Raw genomic sequence first — 22,607 nt, 5'->3', positions numbered from 1 at the left:
GTCTGCTGTTATGTGTAAAAAGTGGACGCAGTCTGCCGTAATGTGTAAAAAGGGGAACAATGTCTGCCGTAATGTGTAAAAACGGGGGCGCTGTCTGCTGTAATGTGTAAAAAGGGGGACGATGTCTGCCGTAATGTGTAAAAAGGGGACGCAGTCTGCCGTAATGTGTAAAAAGGGGACGCAGTCTGCCGTAATGTGTAAAAACGGGGGCGCTGTCTGCTGTAATGTGTAAAAAGTGGACGCAGTTTGCCGTAATGTGTTAAAAGGGGAACAATGTCTGCCGTAATGTGTAAAAACGGGGGCGCTGTCTGCTGTAATGTGTAAAAAGGGGGACGATGTCTGCCGTAATGTGTAAAAAGGGGACGCTATCTGCCGTAATGTGTAAAAAGGGGACTCTTTTTGAGTATTTTGTGTGTGGCCCTCGACTATTCGCTGGAAGTGTTAAGCGGCCCCCCAGCTGAAATAATTGCCCACCCCTGCTCTACACCCTGATCCTATTCAACCAGCACAAGCTCAGCTTGTGTTAATAAGACCTCCAAGGGTCAATGGACTGGACTGTTGTAGGGAGTATAGATCCTTGATTGTATTGACACTTGTCAGATCTATGAAGTATCAGGGAAGGCGGTACTTAAGAAGAATATTCAGTGTCAAGTAAAAGGATGAGCTAAAGGGATGATTGGAGAAAAAATGTGGTGATCCTGCTGTTGGTGTATAGTCGAGATAGGTCATGAATTACAACACTGGGTATTCTCTGGGGGTCCCCCTCACAGATACTGGCCCAGCCCACCACCGTTTAGCTTCCAAGATCGGACGAGATCGGGCTCTGTCGGTGGGGTATGGTAGTAATTTCTTGGGCCCACTATGACCGACTTACCAATGAGAGTGCACCTAAGGAAGATTTAGGAGAGAAAACAGAAAAAGTGGCGGATCTGCTGTCTACGTTAGGCACAGGATGACCCTGTGGATCATAGATGAGAGTCCGCGAATATAATGGAGTGGGAAAATAGAGAAAAAGAGAAGGTAGAAAAGAAGAAAAAGGAATGAATTGGGACTGTCACAGGTGTCAGCATTGCTATCAGGCCAGAACTATGTCCAAATTGAGGTTGTTGTGCATAAGACAGAGTGATTGGCAATATTGAATATGTTTGGCAGTCACCCTCATTGCAGGCGAAATCAAGCAAAAACGGAATGATACACAGGCCCTAGTAGGTGCTGATAAACCCACTTACTCACACATATACTGCATCAAATCCCTATGCATAGCTTTCAGGAAAAGAGTTATTGAAGCCAGGAAACAAACAGTATCCGTATACGTTGGTGGCTGACAGACAGGGCCGTTTCTTGGGGCAGGCGAGCAGTGCAACCGCACTGGGCGCCCGCCGCGGCACTAACTGTGGCTCCCTGCTTCCCCTCCTATTTCTCCCCGAGTAACCTGCTCAGGGGGCGGAGTTTCACGGAATGATGCGGTTGTGTCGTTACGTCACGACGCAACCCCGTCACTCCACGAAACTCCCCCCCTAGCGGAGTACAGAGGGGGATCCAAGTTAGGAAGAGGGAAAGGCCAGCGCGAGGAGCGACTGGTGAGGCGGGCCGAAGAGCGGTAATCGCCTCTGTAAGTATAGTCTCTCTCTCTCAATGTGTAAAATGGGGACACCTGCCGTAATGTGTGAAATGGGGACTCTTGCCTGCCGTAGTGTGGGGATTTAATGTATCAAGGGCATTGCAGTGTGTGGTATAATATGGTGCAGGGGGCATTACTGTGTGGGGCTTAATATGGTAGAATTTTTTTCCCTGTGGTGGTTGTGATCTTGGTTGGAGCAGGGTCAAAAACTGGATTGTGAGGTAGTCTTTTCAGACGAGGCCATGCCCATTTAAATGAGGCCACACCCATTTAGATGAGACCACGCCCCCTTCCCGGTTGCACGTGCAAGTTTCTTTTATCTAGGTGTGTGTGTGTGGGGGGGGGGGGCACATTTTGTTATGTCATGGGGGGGCGCATTTTTAAATCTCGCCCTGGGACCCAAATTGGCTAGAAACAGCCCTGCTGACAGATTACTGAAAAATGACGATATGACAGTCCCTGCCCAGATCCCTGGGTCACCCTCAATAAGGTCAAAGGGGTACACATGCAGGGCTGTGAATCTATATTGTACAGCCTACTAGCGAAACATAGTATGCATAAGCCAGAGTAATTCGCAATATTGGGTATGTTTGGCAATAACCCTCTTTCCCAGCAGAATCAAGTAAAAGGGGGGCCCACAGGCCCTATTAGGTGCTGGTTAACCCACTTGCTCATACAAATGCATATATTGAATCCCTATGCAGAACTAATCAGAAAAGAGTTATCAAAGCCAGAAAATAATCAGTGTCCATGTGCGCTGGTGGCTGAAAAAGTGGCTAGACAATGATAGTCCCTGCCCAGATCCCTGGGCCACCCTAAATAGGGTCAAAAATAGGTATAAAAATTTGCAGGACTGGGAGTCGGTATTGCACAGCCTACTAGTGAAAAAATGCTGATCGAAAAGGGATTGACCTATTGGAAAAAAGGTATAATATATATATATATATTATATAGGCTAGAGGCAATATGATGAAACAGTATCTGTCCAAAAACTAGCCAAAATCCTACGTTCCTCAGTTGTATGTGAGTTAGGAGTTAGTATGGATCAATCCTGTAGGAGAGTGAAATGTCTGTACCAATGCCATTGTTATTGGTATATAAGGTCAGATGAATGAATAAAAGTGTACCGGTCCCTGCCCAGGTCCCTGGGTTAGTCTCAGGTTAACAGGATCCAGAAAGTGCTCCTCACGTCCTTAGTCCACGCTGGAAAACGCGTTTCACCCGTCCTGCGGGCTTGTTCACTTCCAATGCTGCTTTTTTTCCCACCAGAAAATAATAGTCCGTAAATTCGGGTCTTTCTAGACATGGTCTCAAAAGAATTCGACCTGATTAAACATCGAAGGGACCGGAAATACTATTACTTCCCTCAGAATTTGCCTCATGATGAGAGAGAGGCACTGAGAGAAGTAAGAGAATGAAAGGATGTGATAATTAAGCCATCGGATAAGGGAGGCAATATAGTGCTCTGGCCGATAGATATGTATGTGACAGAAGCGCTAAGACAATTGAAACAAACTGCATGTTACAAAAGACTGCTAAGCAATCCAACCGTTCGATTCCAGAATGAGTACACTAGTCTCATTGGAGAGGCTTTGACATCAGGTACTATCACTAAACAGGAACATGCCTACCTCTCAGTGAAAAACCCCAGAACACCAACCTTTTATCTTCTTCATAAAACACACGAGGATTTGAAGAAACCCCCTGGAAGACCGATCATGTCAGGTAACGGAGGTCTCCTTGAACAACCAAGCCGTTTTTTGGACTTACATCTCCGAGAATACGTCCTACAATTACCTTCATACCTGAGAGACACCTCAGATCTACTTCGGAAGATCCATGATATCATATTTGAGGACAGTTTTCTACTGGTGACTTTGGACGTCGAAGCACTTTACACCAGTATTGATCATAAGGCTGGCCTAAATGCAACAAAGTTCTTCTTGGAAAATAACGAGAGAGGAGAATTTGGTGACTTCCTGTACAACCTACTGGCCTTCGTCCTAGAGAAGAACTATTTCACATTCCAGGAACAATTCTACCTCCAGGTCAGGGGTACAGCCATGGGGGCAGCATGTGCGCCCACATATGCAAATTTGTTTCTAGGCTGGTGGGAGCAGAAGTATGTTTTCACTGATACCAATGACCTCTATACGGAACATGTTATGTTGTGGCTCAGATATATAGACGACATCTTCGTTATCTGGGATGGGGAGCTAAATCTCCTGATGGATTTTATCAAGCTCCTCAATAACAACGACCTCAACATAAAGCTTACACATACCATGAACCGGGAAAAAGTAGCCTTTCTTGACATTAACATCTATAAATCTACCACAGGCAGCCTATCTACAGTACTCTACCGGAAAGAGACATCTACTAACAGTTTACTGTTCCAAACCAGTGCACACTTCCCGCCAACGGTGGAAAACATACCGAAAGGGGAGTTCCTCAGACTCCGAAGAAACTGCTCTGAGGAAGAAGTGTTCAAAAACAAGAGCCAGGAACTATCTTGCCGGTTGCATGAGAGAGGGTATAGTAAAACATCTCTAAAACGAGGCCCGCTGGGTCGCCGCACTGATGCTTTGGAATCTCAAATGACCGAGGTGCGCAAAAAACTGACAGATATGGAGGGGCGCCTGCGGCGCAATAACGTCCGTTTTGTTGGCCTGCCGGAAAAGGAGGAGGGCTCATCTCCCGAAGAATTTCTTGTAAAATGGCTTCATGATGCTTTTGGAACTGAGGAATTCTCGCCTTACTTTACCGTGGAACGGGCCCATAGAGTTCCGATGCGCCCACTTCCTCCAGGGGCTCCACCTCGCACCTTTATTGCTAAGTTCCTCCATTTCCGGGACCGTGACACAGTCTTAAGGCTGGCCCGCACTAAGGGCCCTTTGAAATGGAACGGATCGCCCATATCAGTTTTCCCAGACTTTGCCGTGGATGTACAAAAGGATAGGGCTCAGTTCATATCTGTTAAGAGGAGGCTCCGTGAACTTGACCTGCCGTATGCCATGCTCTTCCCCTCTAAGTTACGAGTAGTGGCTGATGGAGAAACAAAGTTTTTCACGACTCCCCGTGAGGCCACGGCGTGGCTGGATAGACGATTCCCGGCGAGGCGTGCTCTTGCAGATCCCTGAGTCTCCGGCCTAACTCTAATGCTAGTTCTACCCTGGTTGCCTTAGTCATGTCCTCTTTTTCACTCTCCCTATACGCTCCTTTTGTTATTGCTTATGTGGGATATACATGCGTGTTAATTAATGTGTGGCGATGGGCTGCGGGAGTGCTGAACTGGGGTCGGTGTCCTCTATATCCCATTATCCTAGATACCTTACTCTGCTACTGCAGGTATGACAGGTCGAGTGATTACTCGTTTGCCTACTTTGATGCTTCGGGTAGGCCCTGGAATTTCTATTATTCCCTGTTGCCTCTGGGGGGTGGGGGTGGGGGGTTGCATTCACAGTTCGCTATGTTGGCTCTTTATTACGCAGATATGCTTGTTTTGTTTTAGGTATGCACGGACCCAGGGGGGGGGGTGTTTGTGATTTCCCCTCCTATCTTGATCGGGGGGGGGGGGGTTGGTGGCTGGAGGCTATCTCTGTTCTCCCGAGAGTCATTATATTCTTGGCCCCGATTAGGGTGCACTTGCACCACTTAATGGTGCTACGAAGGTTGTATATTTGAATTTGGGTACTTGTGTTTAGTTTTGGGATCCAAGTATGCTGCAAGTTGGGGGTGGTATACAGGGAGGGGGGCGGGGGAGGGCTCTGGGTTATGGTTTTACTGTGGGTGGAGATGTACGGTGTGCGTGGACATGGTTCATTGTTGTATCATCTGAGTATCGGTATCTGGTAACTGAACATAAGCATGGTGGATTTGGCTGGCCGCGGGGTACTGCATTTATTTTATTCTTGATGTACTATGGCTGGGACTAAAGTGTTATCGTGGAATGTGCGGGGTCTCAGTGATAAAGTTAAGAGATCACTGGTACTCCGACAGATTAAAACTTGTGCCGCTGATGTGGTCTGCCTTATGGAAACACACTTGGTGGGGAATAAGATTCTATCACTAAAAAGGCCCTGGGTGGGATGGGCATACCACTCCACGTATACCTCTGCCTCTCGTGGAGTTTCAGTCCTCATTAAGCGGACCGTCCCTTTCGTGCTAGAAACTGTGCAGACGGATCCGTGGGGGAGATATGTGTTTCTAAAATGTAGATTATTTTACGTCCCTGTCCTTCTTTTGGCGGTTTATGTGCCCCCTCCCTATTCCCCTGATGTACTTAAGAGGGCTGCCGGGTTCATGGCCTCTTCCCCCGGGATATCGGTTATTTGCCTCGGGGATTTTAATAATGTGCTTGATGCGGCGATGGATAGGCTGTCTAGGTCTCCGTCGACTGCATGCCCTGGGAATATCTCCTTTGCTAATGTGGTGTCGGGGTTGGGCCTGGTTGATCCTTGGAGATTGAGACACCCGTCTCTTAGATAATACTCCTGTTTCTCTCATTCCCATTCTTCGTTCTCCAGGATTGACCTGGCCCTCCTCTCGAGCGACATGGTTCCCCGGGTGGGCGATATTAGATATGAAACCAGGGGTATATCGGATCACTCCCCTTTGACTCTTACTTTAGATTTTAATTGTTCTAGGGGCCAGGCTGTATGGAAATTTAACCCGTTCTGGCTTGTCCACATGGGGGATGGTTCTGACCTGGTGGCCGCATGGCGGGAATTCTTTGAGTTAAATAGTGCCGGAACTGCTATCTCTATTTTATGGGACGCGTTTAAGGCCTTCCTGCGAGGGAGTTTGATTAAAAGGGTAGCTAATTTGAAGTCCTTTTATAAACAGCGGGAGATGGTGTTGGAGGCCCAGAGTGTCGCCGCAGAATTGCAGTACTTGCAGGACTCCTTGAATAGTTCTAAGTTAGCCTGGTTATCGGCTCAGAGAGAGTGGAAGGATTATCTAATGGAGAAGACTCAGCATAGACTCCTTTTCTCCTCCCATACATTTTACGCTACTGGTGATAGGCCGGGGGCGTACTTGGCCTCCCTGGCCCGGGGAGACAGACCTTCTAATGTAGTGGTTGAGATTTTAAATTCTGATGGCATTTCCCTAACTCAGACCCCACAAATGGCGGCTGAATTTGTGTCATATTATAGCCGCTTATATGAATCTAAGTTGGGGTGCAACCAGTTGCATCTCAACGAGTATTTGGACAATGTTTCCCTCCCTACTCTGTCCAGCGATGCTTGTGATCTACTGGAGGCGCCTATCTCATCCGAAGAGATTATGGCTGCTATTAAGGCCTCCCCTAGTGGTAAAGCCTCCGGCATGGATGGCATACCTTCGGAGGTCTATGGGCATCATCTGGATTTTTTTGTCCCTCACCTTCTAGAGCTGTACGGCCAAATTTTTACACAGGAGTCTCTTCCTCCGTCTATGGCGGAGGCTTTGATTGTGGTTCTCCCTAAACCAGATAAGGATACTAGGAAAGTTGAGTCCTATCGCCCTATATCCCTTTTACCCACTGATATTAAAATATTGGCTAAGGTTCTGGCTGGCAGGTTAAACACAGTCATATCTCACATTATACATCCGGATCAGACGGGATTTATGCCCAATAAGTCGACATCCATTAACCTTAGACGTTTATTTACCCATCTACAACTCCCATGTAAGGACCCCACCTCCTCCATAGTCGTCTCGTTGGATGCCGCTAAGGCTTTTGATTCCGTAGAATGGGCTTATCTGTGGGAAGTTATGCGTAGATTCGGCATAGGTCCGAACTTCATTAAATATGTTCAATTGATGTATTCCTCTCCCTCGGCGAGAGTGGCAATTAATGGTTTCGTGTCTCATTCCTTTCCTTTGTCTAGAGGTACGCGACAGGGATGCCCACTGTCCCCTACTCTGTTTGCTATGGCCATTGAGCCCCTTGCGTGCCTCTTGAGGGCGGACGCGGGGATCGCTGGCTTTAGGATGGGTACCCGTGAGGATAGGGTGGCATTGTATGCTGATGATGTCCTGCTATTTGTGGACCGCTATGCTGAGTCTATGCCTAGGATTTTGGAAGTTATTGTTGAGTTCGGGCGATACTCTGGGCTCCTGATTAATTGGGAGAAATCCTTTATTATCCCACTCCGGGGGGAGGTTCCTGCTTCCCCACTGGTGGCTCTTCCGTTGCGATGGGTGGACTCATTCAAATACTTGGGCATATGGGTGTCTAATGATCCTCAAAAGTTCTCCTCCCTAAATATCACTCCACAAATAACGTATCTCCGTAGTCGGGTGAAGGTATGGGGAAAACTACCCTTAACAGTCACAGGGAGGGTAAATATGGTAAAAATGGTCTTCCAGCCCAAACTTCTGTATGTTCTCCAGCAATCTCCCGTTTACATCCCGCTGAAGATTTTTAAACAAATAAATGGGCTGCTGTCCTCCCTGGTGTGGGCTAGTAGGCGGGCACGTTTGCGATTGGATACTTTGACCAGGTCACGGGACATGGGGGGTTTGGCCCTCCCCAATTTCCGCTTTTATTATTACGCGGCACAGCTGGCGCATGTCTGGGAGTGGATTACCGACCTTGATGCCCTGGCTTTGCATTCACTGATGTTACAACATGACTACCCCGGGGGCTCCCCATTGCAGTTGCTCCTGTGTGGTAGCGTCAAAATGTCCACATTGCCACTGATTAAACAATCTATCCTGATATGGAAATTGGTACACTCTGTGATGCAGGGCCAGGGTATTGATCCTGATACCCCACTGGATAACGCGTACGGGTTGCCGGAGCTGAGTCAACTTCAGGTTAGGGAGGTGTGGGGTAGTTGGGGAGTACACTCCATAGGACAGGTATATAGTGATGGGACCCTTACCTCATTTCAACAACTTCAACAGACACATAATATCCCCTCGAGGTTCTTTTATCGATTCCTTCAACTGAGACACGCTTTGGCTACCCAGTTCCCAGGTGGCTCTCCGATCCTTGTTGATTCCCCTGTCAAATTAATGCTGCAGACGCTGGACTCGGGACACTTGGTCTCTAAGATATATGGTCGTATTCTACAGCTATATCATGCGGATCCTCTATCCGCTCTCCGGGGAAAGTGGGAGTCGGATGTGGGTACATTGTCGGATGATGCATGGAGTACCGCTATGGGAGCCCATCGGATCTCCACCTCCTCTGTCAGGTACCAGCAAATACAACTATATATCCTGCATAGAATATATATGACCCCGGTGAGGTTAGCACATATTGGGGGATCTCACAGCTCCCAATGCCCTAAGTGTGGAACCACGGGTGCTGATTTCTGGCATCTGCTCTGGGTGTGCCCTGGGGTGTCTCGTTTTTGGATGGCTGTCATACGCACTATATGTGATACGGGGGTCCCTTCCGCCATATGCACACCTGCTCTATGTACCTTGTTGATAGTGGACGAGGAAGCTCTAGACCCACCTAGCAGACGATACGTTATCAATCTATGCGCTTTAGCCAGAGTTTGTATAGCCCGGCTGTGGCTGGCGGGTGAGGCCCCGACAGTTAAGGCCTGGATAGCCCTGGTCAACGAAACTGTCGCACACGAAAAATTTGTGTTTCTGGCGAGGAAGGTGGAGAGGAAATGGCGTACAATTTGGGGCAGGTGGATAGAGTCTAAATATTTCAAGGATACATAAAATCCTGCCTTATGCCTTTCTCCTTACTTTGTCCTGGTATATTTTGGGGGTAGTTGCCCTGCGGCCGGCCTTGCAGAGGATTAGTGAACTCCACTGTGCTTGTTCTAATATGCTGGTGTATGTTTTGGAAAGGTTATGTTTAGGATGCGATACTCTCAAGAATAGTCCATCTGAGATTGTGTTATAGGAGATATTATATACAATTGATGTGCCATGTGCCCTGTATATGTGCAGCTGTTTTGTGCATATTGGGTGTGTATGTACTGTTATGTCTGTTTTTTGTTTTTTGTTTTTGTTGTGTGTGAAATGTTTATGAAAATTTGAAAATTCAAATAAAAAATTATTGAATTTAAAAAAAAAAAAAACATCTCTAAAACGAGCCTACAAAGAAGTAACCAGGATACCAAGGAACACTCTCATCTTCTCGACCAAGACCCCCAGCAAACCAGATGATAAGATCAGATTTATTGGAACCTTCTGCCCTGAATGGAGACAGATTAAGAAAGCCATTGAGAAACATCTCCCTATACTTCAACTTGACGAGACCCTGGCACCATTGATAGACACCAATATCCAAATGAGCTGGAGGAGATCAAGGAATATCAAGGATCTCCTAGTACGGAGTAATTTTCAACCCAGGACAATTAGGTCAAATACTTTGAGAGGCTCGTTTCCATGTGGACATTGCAAAGCCTGTCCCCAGATAGCCAAAATAAATTCAATATCAGATCGCTACGGCCAACTCATACCTATCAAACAATTTTTCAACTGTAGCACACAAGGCCTGATTTACTGCATTGAATGCAGCTGTAACTTGAAGTATGTAGGAATGACGACCCGGAAATTCAAGGAACGGATACTGGAACATGTGGGAACTTGTCGGAACGCCGCCAGTGATCTCACACGGATGAGGAAATTGACCTCGGTTGCCAGGCACTTTCACTCCTGCCACACAGATTTCCAAAAAGAACTTAGAGTCTTTGGTCTGGAAAAAGTCTAGCTAGGCATCAGAGGAGGGGATCTGACCAAAGAACTACTGAAGAAAGAAACAGAGTGGATATTTAAACTTAATACATACAAACCAATGGGCCTTAATGAAAGCATAAACTACAGTGCCTTTCTTTAATTTACCCACCTGACTCTATACAGTCAGGGACGATGGTCCAATGTCCGAACCAACTAATCCATTCTATATGTTACCTTATGTGTTTCCCCCTCCCTAATATCACGCACTAATTGCTTCACAAGACATTACCCTATATGTAGTTCCCTGCTAGCAGTGCCTCTCACCCCCATTTCTCCCCTATAATATCCGTACCCGCAACAACGACTCACACCCTGACCTCACTCACTTCTCACATCAATTTGCTTTCCATGCACCGGTCACTTTAAATTTGGACAATTGCACTTTCTTGCGTGTTCACCAACCCTTCCTTTCCCCCCCCTCCCCCCCGCCCCCAATATTAGGTTTACTCACACCCAATAATAAATGGGTGTTATACGTAACCTCACATCCATCTATAACCTAAGGATCACTAGCCCTCACGGTCACTCTTTCACATTAATTTCTCACACTACCTCTGTGGATCGAGGATTCACCCTATTTCTCACGGTGGGACCTACCACCCCACTCAAGTTGACCTGGTTAGTTTTAATACCTGCCTATTAATCTGTAATCATTTCTTGATTTACCGCTTAATTACCCCCAACACCTTATTTTCACAACACACACTTACCCTAACCTAGGCACAACATAGACTTAACCACCTTCATAATATAGCCGTTATGGCTCAAATTAATCCACAGCAATCAATAATTATACCACCCCCTATTCTGTCCATGGGACCATATACCAACATAAGAACAACCAGTTCTCTTCCCCTTTTTTCTATTATATGATCTAGGACAGGGGGAAGTTGGAATCAGGTTTTGTAACCCTTCCACCTATCGTTTACTGCCATTCTGCAGAGAAATATCTATGGCGGGGCATATTTAAGGTCAAAACAAAACTGATTTAACAAAATCATATACTCTTTTCATAAGGAACATTGCCCATCACCAGGATTTGACCGGTAGTTGTTTCACACTATTAACCTGACAGACGGTTATGACATACTTAACACACCGGCCAACGAGAGCAATTACTATTTACTGTAACCAGATATCTCTTATTATATTTACCACTTAACCAATATGGGGCATTTAACTAATCACACACCAGGCGTATTGGCCAATTATAGAACCACTAACACATTGCTTTTTGTCGCCTAGCAACATGAAACTTTAATCTAGCTAGATCCGCTGGCCGGACATGACGTCCTGAGGACGCCCAGTTGCTTAGGGACGTGATGCCCCAACCTTACGTCCTATCTGACTACCAGATATGATGTGGCGCCACCATAGAGCAGCCGGGGCTAGTATAATCCAAATCCAGTGACCTGACGCCCCGAGGACGCCTAGTTGCCTAGCAACGTGACGCACTAACTTAGATGCCCTATCCAACTACCGGATATGACGTGGCGCCACTACAGAGCCGCTGGGGCTACGATAAATCAAATCCAGTGAGGCGGCAGTACATTCCTACGGCCACAATGTTTAGTGTTAACTGACTGCATTAACGAGTGGTTAGAATCAGGGGGTTAGCTTTTACCTTTCCTCTCTACTTCTTTCTGATTAAGGCACCATGTAAAGGTTGCTTAGCAACCGGTCTAAATACGTCACTTCCGCTGAGCACAGCGGAGGTCTGAGGAGGATCTCAGATAATTAAGCACACTACAGCTATTGGCTGAGAATCCATTAAACGGGTATTTAAACCCGAGCTATCATGTGAACCAGCAGCATTGGAAGTGAACTTGCCCGCAGGACGGGTGAAACGTGTTTTCCAGCGTGGACTAAGGACGTGAGGAGCACTTTCTGGATCCTGTTAACCTGAGACTGACCCAGGGACCTGGGCAGGGACCGGTACACTTTTATTCATTCATCTGACCTTATATACCAATAACAATGGCATTGGTACAGACATTTCACTCTCCTACAGGATTGATCCATACTAACTCCTAACTCACATACAACTGAGGAACGTAGGATTTTGGCTAGTTTTTGGACAGATACTGTTTCATCATATTGCCTCTAGCCTATATAATATATATATTATACCTTTTTTCCAATAGGTCAATCCCTTTTCGATCAGCATTTTTCACTAGTAGGCTGTGCAATACCGACTCCCAGTCCTGCAAAAAAAAAAAAAAAAAATTATATTTTTTACCTATTTTCGACCCTATTTAGGGTGGCCCAGGGATCTGGGCAGGGACTATCATTGTCTAGCCACTTTTTCAGCCACTAGCACACATGGACACTGTTTGTTTCCTGGCTTCAATAACTCTTTTCCTGAAAGCTATGCATAGGGATTTGATGCAGTATATGTGTGAGTAAGTGGGTTTATCAGCACCTACTAGGGCCTTTTTGCTTGATTTCGCCTGCAATGAGGGTGACTGCCAAACATATTCAATATTGCCAATCACTCTGTTTTATGCACAGCAACCTCAATTTGGACATAGTTCTGGCCTGATATCAATGCTGACACCTGTGACAGTCCCAATTCATTCCTTTTTCTTCTTTTCTAACTTCTCTTTTTCTCTATTTTCCCACTCCATTATATCCGCGGACTCTCATCTATGATCCACAGGGTCATCCTGTGCCTAACGTAGACAGCAGATCCGCCACTTTTTCTGTTTTCTCTCCTAAATCTTCCTTAGGTGCACTCTCATTGGTAAGTCGGTCATAGTGGGCCCAAGAAATTACTACCATACCCCACCGACAGAGCCCGATCTCGTCTGATCTTGGAAGCTAAACGGTGGTGGGCTGGGCCAGTATCTGTGAGCGGGACCCCCATAGAATACCCGGTGTTGTAATTCATGACCTATCTCGACTATACACCAACAGCAGGATCACCACATTTTTTCTCCAATCATCCCTTTAGCTCATCCTTTTACTTGACACTGAATATTCTTCTTAAGTACCGCCTTCCCTGATACTTCATAGATCTGACAAGTGTCAATAAAATCAAGGATCTATACTCCCTACAACAGTCCAGTCCAATGACCCTTGGAGGTCTTATTAACACAAGCTGAGCTTGTGCTGGTTGAATAGGATCAGGGTGTAGAGCCATAGTGTCTACCAGAGGCGTATCTACCTATTGGCCAGGATGGCACTCGCCAGGGGCGCCAGCCAAGGAGGGGCGCCACCCGATGGTGCCACTCGCGGCCAGGAGGTAGATACACTTCGTATCCCCTTCCCCTGCCAGTTCCTCACCTGCCCCGGCATCAACCACGGAAGGCAGGAGCTGGAGCCACTGTAAGGCGCTGGAGTCCGGCGCCACACCGCATTTCAATAAAGAAACGCTGCATAAACTACAGCTCCCAGCAGCCCTTGCTGCCGCAGCTCACAGAAGCAAGGCTGCTGGGAGCTGTAGTTTATGCAGTGTTTCTTTATTGTAATGCGGCGCGGTGCCGGACCCCGGCGCCTTACAGTGGCTCCAGCTGCCGCCGTTTTGGGGCACATGGATGGCTGGCTGTCGTAGCTCAAAACGCAGCGCAGCAACAGGGAGCAGACATGGGTCCTCGGTTGAGGACGTGTGTGGGCGGAGCGGTCTCTGGGAGACAACTGAGTACTAGGGGTCAGGGAGGAGGATGCGCAGAGGCAGCGTGCTGTCCGGGAAGATGAAAGTGGCGGCAGCACTGCAGGGACAGAATGGTGAGCGGAGGGAGCAATGCCAGAACCAGGAGTGCAGGAGTTTTCCTGTCCAGCAGCGACACTCCCACCCTGCCCTGGACGAGGTAAGCTGCCACACCGCTGAGTAGAGCCACTGGCCTGTGTACCTGCATGGAGATTGGGATCTGTGCAAACATAGGAAGGTCCTGGGGGTAGGGGGTGCCGTGGGAGTACTTTGCTGGGTCGAGGGGAGGGGGAGGGAGGGGGGTCATCTCGTAGGTGCTGGGTCTGTGTGTGTGGAGGTGCTCAATTTGGTGCTTCTGTGGGGGGTGCTATTCTGTAGGGTGACCATATTATCCCTTTTACCTGGGACGCTTATGGATTACACTGGTTCTGTGGCTGGCTGACTTCAAGCCTACATTTCAGCTGGTTTTAATCAGCCACAGAACCTGTGTAATCCATAAGCGTCCCAGGTAAAAGGGATAATATGGTCACTCTATATTCTGGATGTGTGTGGGGTAGGTGTAGGGGTGCTGGGTCTGTGGGGGACAGTGCTACTCTGGATGATGGGTTTGAGGTGGTGGGGTGCTCCTCTAGATGCTGGGGACTCCTGGGTGCTGTAAGGATGACACAACCCCACTCTTCTGTTATGCTGTGATACGTGCCATGCAGTGCCCAGTGACCCTCTGTCAGGGACGGGTTGGGTATGGGAGACCAGCAGTAAGGATGTCGGCAGTAAAAATACTGACACAGGCATCCCAACTGCTCGGAATCCCAACAGAGGCACCACACTTAAGTAACCCTAATCAAAACTCTCCCCCTAACCCTCCCTCTAGTGTGTAAAACTAACCTCACATAATACACATGGACACACACACACACACACACACACACACACACAGTTACACGCACTTTCCCTATATCAAATGGGGGGGCGCCAGTCCCTTACTTTGCCAGGGGTGCTCAGACCCCTAGATACACCCCTGGTGTCTACATCCCTCCTCTAGTCTATCAGCATAGACTAACCAGAACATTTCCCAATTTTCTAATCAACAAATTGATTGGCTTCTGCTGATACTCGCTCTAGCCTTTCTATCCTAATCAGCCACACCAATTATATATGGTATCTCTCAGAGATGCTGGCGGGCTGAGTCATATGTATTTACCATTATATTTTATTGATTAATTGTGGTGGACTATGTAAGTGTGGATTTTATCTTAAATTAATTAGATAATAAAAGTTATGTTTTAATATTTTCACATAAACAAATCAATACAAGAGTGCACCCACACAAGAGTCTTCTGCAAATCAATTTTCTTTTAATCCCAGAAAGGCAGAAAGAGGGTCCAAAGATTGCCAGCATGCAAGTAGGAGATCCAGATGGCAATGCACAGTGGTGGGTAGGCTCAACGCGTTTTGCTGGTATAATGTGATCAGCTTCCTCAGGAGCATCCTCTGACAGGGCTTAAATAAAGGTGGGGGTACCAGTGCACTGAGATTGGGTAATTATTGTTCAATGCTATAAATTTAGTGGTGACAGGGCTCCCTGGACTCTGTACATGTCTATGCCCTGATCATTGCAGCAGCGCAGGCAGAGGTTTATTGGTGGCCCGGTACAAGTGTGCCCCTTGTACCCTGCTGTCACTGGGCATGTGAATCAATCCCTGAGGGGGGGGGGGGTGGCAAGCCACTCAGGGGAGCATGTGTCCTGACCCAGCAGGAACTGTCCTGTGCTTCTGATAGCCCAATCCGCCCCTGATAATGCCTCAATTCGTACTTGGACAAATGTCGATGCGATGCAAAGATTCACATCCAATCTGTATTTTGTTTTTTGCATGCTAAGAAAATACTGCCTACTTTTTGTATGTGGCACTCAAATACTGGCCAGCTTCATTTTACAAGTGCTGCTCAGAGCATCCTAGAGCTATCGCCTCTTCTATCCCTAAATAATTTACTCATTTCAAATTTGCACCCCCTGCTGCACAGCATTGTTTTGAGAAGATGCAAAGCAGCATCTTTGATTTGTATTTACAGCTCAGTCTAAATGAAGCGCATAGGGTACAAAGTGAACATGTTTCACTGCAGGGGAAACTGCAGTTAAATTAGAAATGTTTTGACAGAATTAGGGCTGGGGGAAGAGAGGGTATGGGGGAAGGGGTCCTAGTTCTAAATCTGTACTAGCAGAGAGTATTATGCCTAGTATTAGGCTTAAGTTTTGACTTTTAAATGATCACTACTGTAAAATATCCTGCAGTCTCGTCGGGGACCCGCTGATACCTGCAGTTCGCAGGCTATTACATTTATCCCCTAGAGTAGGGGCCTCTTGTACTGTTCGAGGGAGGTGATGAGTTCCAGAGAGTAAAAACCGTAAAGGTTAATGCTTGAACCCCTAATGAAGTATGGGATATTCTAGTACCCTTTTATTTTTATTTATTTATTTATTATTTCTTAACAGTTTCTTATATAGCACAGCAAATTCCGTTGCGCTTTACATCTGGACACATTTAGAAGACAAAACCGGGTAAAAACAAACAGTCATAGAGGTAAGAGGGCCCTGCTCGCAAGCTTACAATCTATGGGCAAATAGGCATTAATACACAAGGATCTGTTGCATACAGTATTTGTCCACCAGATTGCAAAGGTTCTTGGTGGGCTGCATGATATCACATCACAGCAGTGATGAACCAGGGACAGGAGGACGGGAGCATGAAGAAAGAAAATATGTGGGGGATATGTGTATTGCACTGTGGGGATATCATTGGATAGGAAAGCTATGAAGGTAATGTGATTGGTTCTGGAATTTGATAAGCTTGACTGAATCGGTGAGTTTTCTTGGAACGCTTGAAGGTTTGAAGACTAGAGGAGAGTCTTCTTGTACGTGGTAGGGCATTCCACAGAGTGGGTGCAGCCCGCAGAAAGTCCTGTAATCGTGCATGGTAGCAAGTAATGAGTGTGGATGAGAGACGTAGATCTTGTGAAGAGTGAAAGGGACGGGTTGGGAGATATTTTGAGATAAGCGAAGAGATGTATGTTGGTGTAGTATGGTTAATAGCCTTGTATGTAAGCAACAGTATTTTATATTGAATACGGTAGAATACCGGTAGCCAATGGAGGGACTGACACAGTGGGTCTGCAGATGATGAATGTCTAGCGAGGAATATTAGCCTGGCAGCTGCATTCGGAATGGATTGTAATGGTGAGAGTCTCTTCTTAGTAAGACCAGTAAGAAGACTATTGCAATAACCAATGCGGGAGATAATGAGAACATGGATTAGGGTTTTAGCAGTGTCTTTTGTAAGATATGATCGTATTTTGGATATGTGGATCAAAGTGAGCATGTGGGAGAGTAGAGAATCAGAAATTACTCCAAGTATCTAGGACAATAGTTATGTAGCCGATTAGCCATGATAACTGTTTGCTATTCATAACACACCCATTTTACTGATAGTGAGGAAAATGTAGAATAGATGTTATGTGAAGCTGATTATTAACAGCTGCAAGTGGTACAGTTCTTTTTGTACATTTCAGCAGTCCAAGTATGAGAGTGTAGGAAAATCTTCAGAAGGAGTCAGATGTCTGATTCTGGCTATGTTCATCAGATGAAAATATAAAGATTTAATCATGGCTGAAACCTGACGTTTAAGTATCAAGCCACAATTAAGGTCAGCACCAAGATTTTGCAACTCCGAGTTCCCAAGCTTAAGTCCAGTTGGTTAGCCCAGCCAGCAGAGTCACTAGGGGGGTGCAGGCCGCACTGAGTGACACTACCTGGGGGGGTGTCACCAAAATATCAGAAATGCTCTGCTATTATTGTGTCACTCCCTCGAATTGTGTCACCATGCAGTCGTGAGACCAGGGAGAAGCTGGAGGCTGCCAGAGTGCTGGGTAAGTCCCCAGCATGATGAGAACGGGGCAGTGCCCCCCAAGCTTCACAGCAGGCCATACCCCTTTTACCCCAAGGCATCACAGAAGATAGAAATGTTGTACGGGTGTCCATTGGGGAATGTAAGCTGCAAGCACTGAGGTAGGCCCCAGAGGCGGCGGGAAATGCCTGGCAGTACAGAGGGGCCACTGTCAGGGGAGACTGCAGCAAGAACACCCACCTCTGCAGACAACCCCAAAATCGTATACAAGGTGTCTAAGGATGCACCAATCTGAATTACAGTATGTATGGATCCTGAAAGTGGTCTTCTTAGTACTTGCACATTAAGATGCACAGATCTACACAAGGAAAGGATGTTGTAGCGGTATTTGCATAAAGTCTAGGACGGGCGACTGCCAGTAGACACAGCTTTGGGTGCTTCTGTGTCTGCCTCTGGATCAGGCTATATCTGATCCTTTAGGTGTCACCCTCCTTCCATGTCCCATGGGAGAAACCTGATTCAAAGAAAAGCTGATACAGGGAATATGCATAGGGACACGGTAGAGGGTAGATAGCCATGTGCTACATAATATCCCTACAAAGTGTTAAACTAAACATAAATACATAATATAATAATATATAAGTGTTTAAGCTACAAAAAATAAAGTTATTTGTAATGACATGGCCACACCTGAAGCCAGAATATTGCTTATGAGACATTGGAACCTGATTGCTAGGCACAACTCAGAACCAATCACAGGTCTCCCCACTCTCTAGCCAAATGAAAAATCAGCATTTAATGAAAGCAAAGTATACCTCTTCTAAAGAGCAATGTTCAAAATGGAAAATAAAAATACAGCATATACTATAATGTACGGTATGTGTATCTTTACGTTTGCATGACTTCGGTTGGGTACATACTGTATGTGCTAATCATTCACTACATATAAATTGAGTGTATCATATATCTCATAGGAAATGGCCCCTTTCTCCGACACAGAGCAGGTGGTGAAACTGACCCAGTTTGTGGTCGACGCACTCACAGTAACTAGAGCGCAGATTACACAGAAGACAAACACCCTGCAAGTTATATAATTATCATATCCAGTAACTCCGGTACATTTATCAGCCAACCTACTATTTGCACGGTCACAATGGTATAATCTACATGCAACAACAAAAACAACAGATACCCCTTGAGAATTTCCGAAATAGCTAACTCAATAATACTGTAATTCATGATTACACTGTCTATAATAATCTGTAATGAGCAACACGAAGACAATCGTGAAAGTAGCATGTAACATTTTATTTTTAGTACAATGGTTAGATCGTGTTTATGTGAGTTTAAAATAGGCCACCTGCATATGTTTGTCTCCGTCTTGTACAAGTAAGAGTTCAGTTTCGGTTTCCTGTTTGAGTCAGGTTTGACACCTCTTTTGAGTCATTTCGGGTAGGCTGCTCTGTATTGCTCACGCAAAGCCTGTTTACAATTATCTTGCACTGGGGTTCCCAGAAAGTCACTAGCTTTGCAGTTCTCATCCGGACATCCTTAGGCTGTTTGACACAGGTGTCAGGGGCTAAAAATAAGTGGCCTCTCAGCGTGAAGTGGTTCATTAATGAAATGAAACTGTGCTGCAATCCTGAAAGAAAGGAACAAAAAGCAGAGACTGGTTGCACATCGTTTGTGCTCACTTGTAGAACAGAACAAAATGCTGGAAGAAAATAGCGCATTGTTTTTACTGTTTGTTTGTTTACTGTGCAATGAGCCCATTTCTTGCAGAGTACACTCAATACGTTCCAGATGTACGCAGTTAGCAGTTCTCTGACAGTGTTGAGGGGCCCAGGCAGTGCTATTCTGGTCATTTATGGATATGACAATATTGCTATTGACCTAGTTTTGTTTCCGGGCACACACAATATACTTCAGCTTGTACCTTTTCAGTAAATCTATATGAGAACATTAGATGCTGTTATAAAACAGTTTATCTGTGCCTGGATCAGTTTTTATTTGCCTTGTTATGAAACAAGTGTGCTCACATATTCCAGCTGATCCAGAGACGCTTAAGAGCAGAAGTCATAAACTGTTATTTTTAGTGACTGAAGAATCTCTGATCAAGGTTCACTAATGCCTGGCTACACACTAGAGCGATGTAGCTCCAAAACGCCGTTTTGGAGCGACATATTGCTTATATCGCTCAGTGGGGGTAATTCAGAGTTGATCGCAGCAGCAAATTTGTTAGCAGTTGGGCAAAACCAGGGCCCTCATTCCGAGTTGTTCGCTCGGTAATTTTCTTCGCATCGCAGCGATTTTCCGCTAATTGCGCATGCGCAATGTTCGCACTGCGACTGCGCCAAGTAAATTTGCTATGAAGTTTGGTATTTTACTCACGGCATTACGAGGTTTTTTCTTCGTTCTGGTGATCGTAATGTGATTGACAGGAAGTGGGTGTTTCTGGGCGGAAACTGGCCGTTTTATGGGAGTGTGTGAAAAAACGCTGCCGTTTCTGGGAAAAACGCGGGAGTGGCTGGAGAAACGGGGGAGTGTCTGGGCGAACGCTGGGTGTGTTTGTGACGTCAAACCAGGAACGACAAGCACTGAACTGATCGCACTGGAAGAGTAAGTCTCGAGTTACTCAGAAACTGCACAGAGAAGTCTTTTCGCAATATTGCGAATCTTTCGTTCGCAATTCTGCTAAACTAAGATTCACTCCCAGTAGGCGACGGCTTAGCGTGTGCAATGCTGCTAAAAGCAGCTTGCGAGCGAACAACTCGGAATGAGGGCCCATGTGCACTGCAGGTGGGGCAAATATAACATGTGCAGAGAGAGTTAGATTTGGTTGGGTTATATTGTTTCTGTGCAGGGTAAATACTGGCTGCTTAATTTTTACACTGCAATTTAGATTTCAGTTTGAACACACCCCACCCAAATCTAACTCTCTCTGCACATGTTATATCTGCCTCCCCTGCAGTGCACATGGTTTTGCCCAACTGCTAACATATTTGCTGCTGCGATCAACTCTGAATTACCCCCCCCCCCCCCTGTGTGTACCCTGGATTACACGCTCCCGCGGTTGCATACAGCAGGCGCTTGGTTTCATGTGCTGCACATCAAACCAAGTGTCCGCCGCTAGCGTCCTGTGTTATGTAAATGAAGAACAGAGCATGGTCGTTCCGTCCTTCATTAACGTCGCACCAGTGTGTAGGAGCAATTCGGGCTGACAGGGATTCATTCCTATGTCGGAACAAATCCCTGTCGCGCCAGTTTGTACCCAGTTCAAGCTCCTAAGTCGCATTGTGGTCAAACATTATTTATTGTTGCCCTAATGTGGCATCAGTAACCTGATTTTGTGCTTTGTTTATGAAATACATCACACTTGTGGCCTGTAAATGACATTGTGGCATTTACAGGTCAATGTCTCAAAACTTCGTTTGCAAGCCATGTGTGGCAAATGGCATCCACTACATGATGTAACATTTGATCGGGATGATGGGAGTACCTGGATTCTTGCTATTATACATTAGATCAGTGGTTCCCAAACTTTCTTGAATCACAGAACCCTAGAGTATCAGCATTTTTTTTACTGCATTCCTAGGATAAATGTTTTTTATTGATACATTTTGAAGAAAAAATATATATACAATTAAGTAAATTGTGCCTAGCTGTCATCCTTCGGTTCATTTACAGTATGTGGCGCTGTACAGCTGTGCTTCTGATTGTCCACATGTTTTATGATTGACAAACACTAGCACTGGTTTTGCCTATCACTCTGACCATAAATAATTTGATTTGGTCCTTGACCACCAACCTGAGGCACCCTTGCAAGAGCTATGCGGCATCCCGGGGTGGTTAGGCAAGCAGTTTGGGAAATACTGCATTAGGTGCATAGGCCAGCACATATTATGAATAAAATCCATAAAAGGAAGATTTTCTTTTATGGGATACGTAAATGGTCAGGAATGGTGGAGATACTTTTATAAGGGAGGAGAGAGGAGAGGAGTACGCTCCAGCGTTGTCTCCTGTCACACTATACTGTTGAAGATGTTGCGTGCTTTTACCAAGATGGCCGCCAGACCTGCTACTGCACGACTGCGCCATCTTTCTGTATTGATTGTCGCAGTACTCCAGGTGTGAGTACTTACAAATACCTTGTATTACCGCTGTTACATGACCGAATGCTCCTGCTGTTATTAGTCCTTATACAGCTGTTACCGTTATTACCTTTAAGCACTGCTGTATTGCTATATCTTACAATAAACCTGCATCTCTGGTTAAGGAACTCTGGTGGTCATTCCGAGTTGATCGCTCGGTAGCAGTTTTTAGCAGCTGTGCAAACGCTATGCTGCCTCCCACTGGGAGTGTATTTTAGCCTAGCAGAAGTGTGAACGAAAGGATCGCAGAGCGGCTACAAAATAATTTTGTGCGGTTTCAGAGTAGCTTCAAACCTACTCAGCGCTTGTGATCACTTCAGACCATTCAGTTCCTGATTTGACGTCACAAACACGCCCTGCGTTACCCAGCCACGCCTGCGTTTTTCCAAACATTCCCTGAAAACGGTCAGTTGACACTCAGAAATGCCCACTTCCTGTCAATCACTCTGCGGCAGCCAGTGCGACTGGAAAGCATCGCTAGACCCTGTGTGAAATCACATCGTTCGTTGTAATAGTACGTCACGCGTGCGCATTGCACCGCATATGCATGCGCAGAAGTGCCGTATTTTTGCCTCATCGCTGCACAGCGA

The 22,607-nt window shown here is 46.1% G+C and overlaps 1 protein-coding gene and 1 pseudogene across 4 annotated transcripts in view; one reads left to right on the top strand and one right to left on the bottom strand.

Moving 5' to 3' along the window:
* HDAC7 (histone deacetylase 7) overlaps positions 1-22,607 on the top strand; it is a 614,661-nt gene that overhangs the window by 199,508 nt on the left and 392,546 nt on the right. The gene's annotated exons all lie outside the window — the stretch shown is intronic.
* LOC135052030 (5S ribosomal RNA) lies at positions 730-848 on the bottom strand (annotated as a pseudogene).

The sequence above is a fragment of the Pseudophryne corroboree genome, chromosome 2 (assembly GCF_028390025.1).
Source record: "Pseudophryne corroboree isolate aPseCor3 chromosome 2, aPseCor3.hap2, whole genome shotgun sequence".
In the NCBI taxonomy this organism is placed as follows: domain Eukaryota; kingdom Metazoa; phylum Chordata; class Amphibia; order Anura; family Myobatrachidae; genus Pseudophryne; species Pseudophryne corroboree.
Note: the sequence above shows the minus strand (reverse complement) of the source record. Positions and strands in the feature narration are given on the sequence as shown.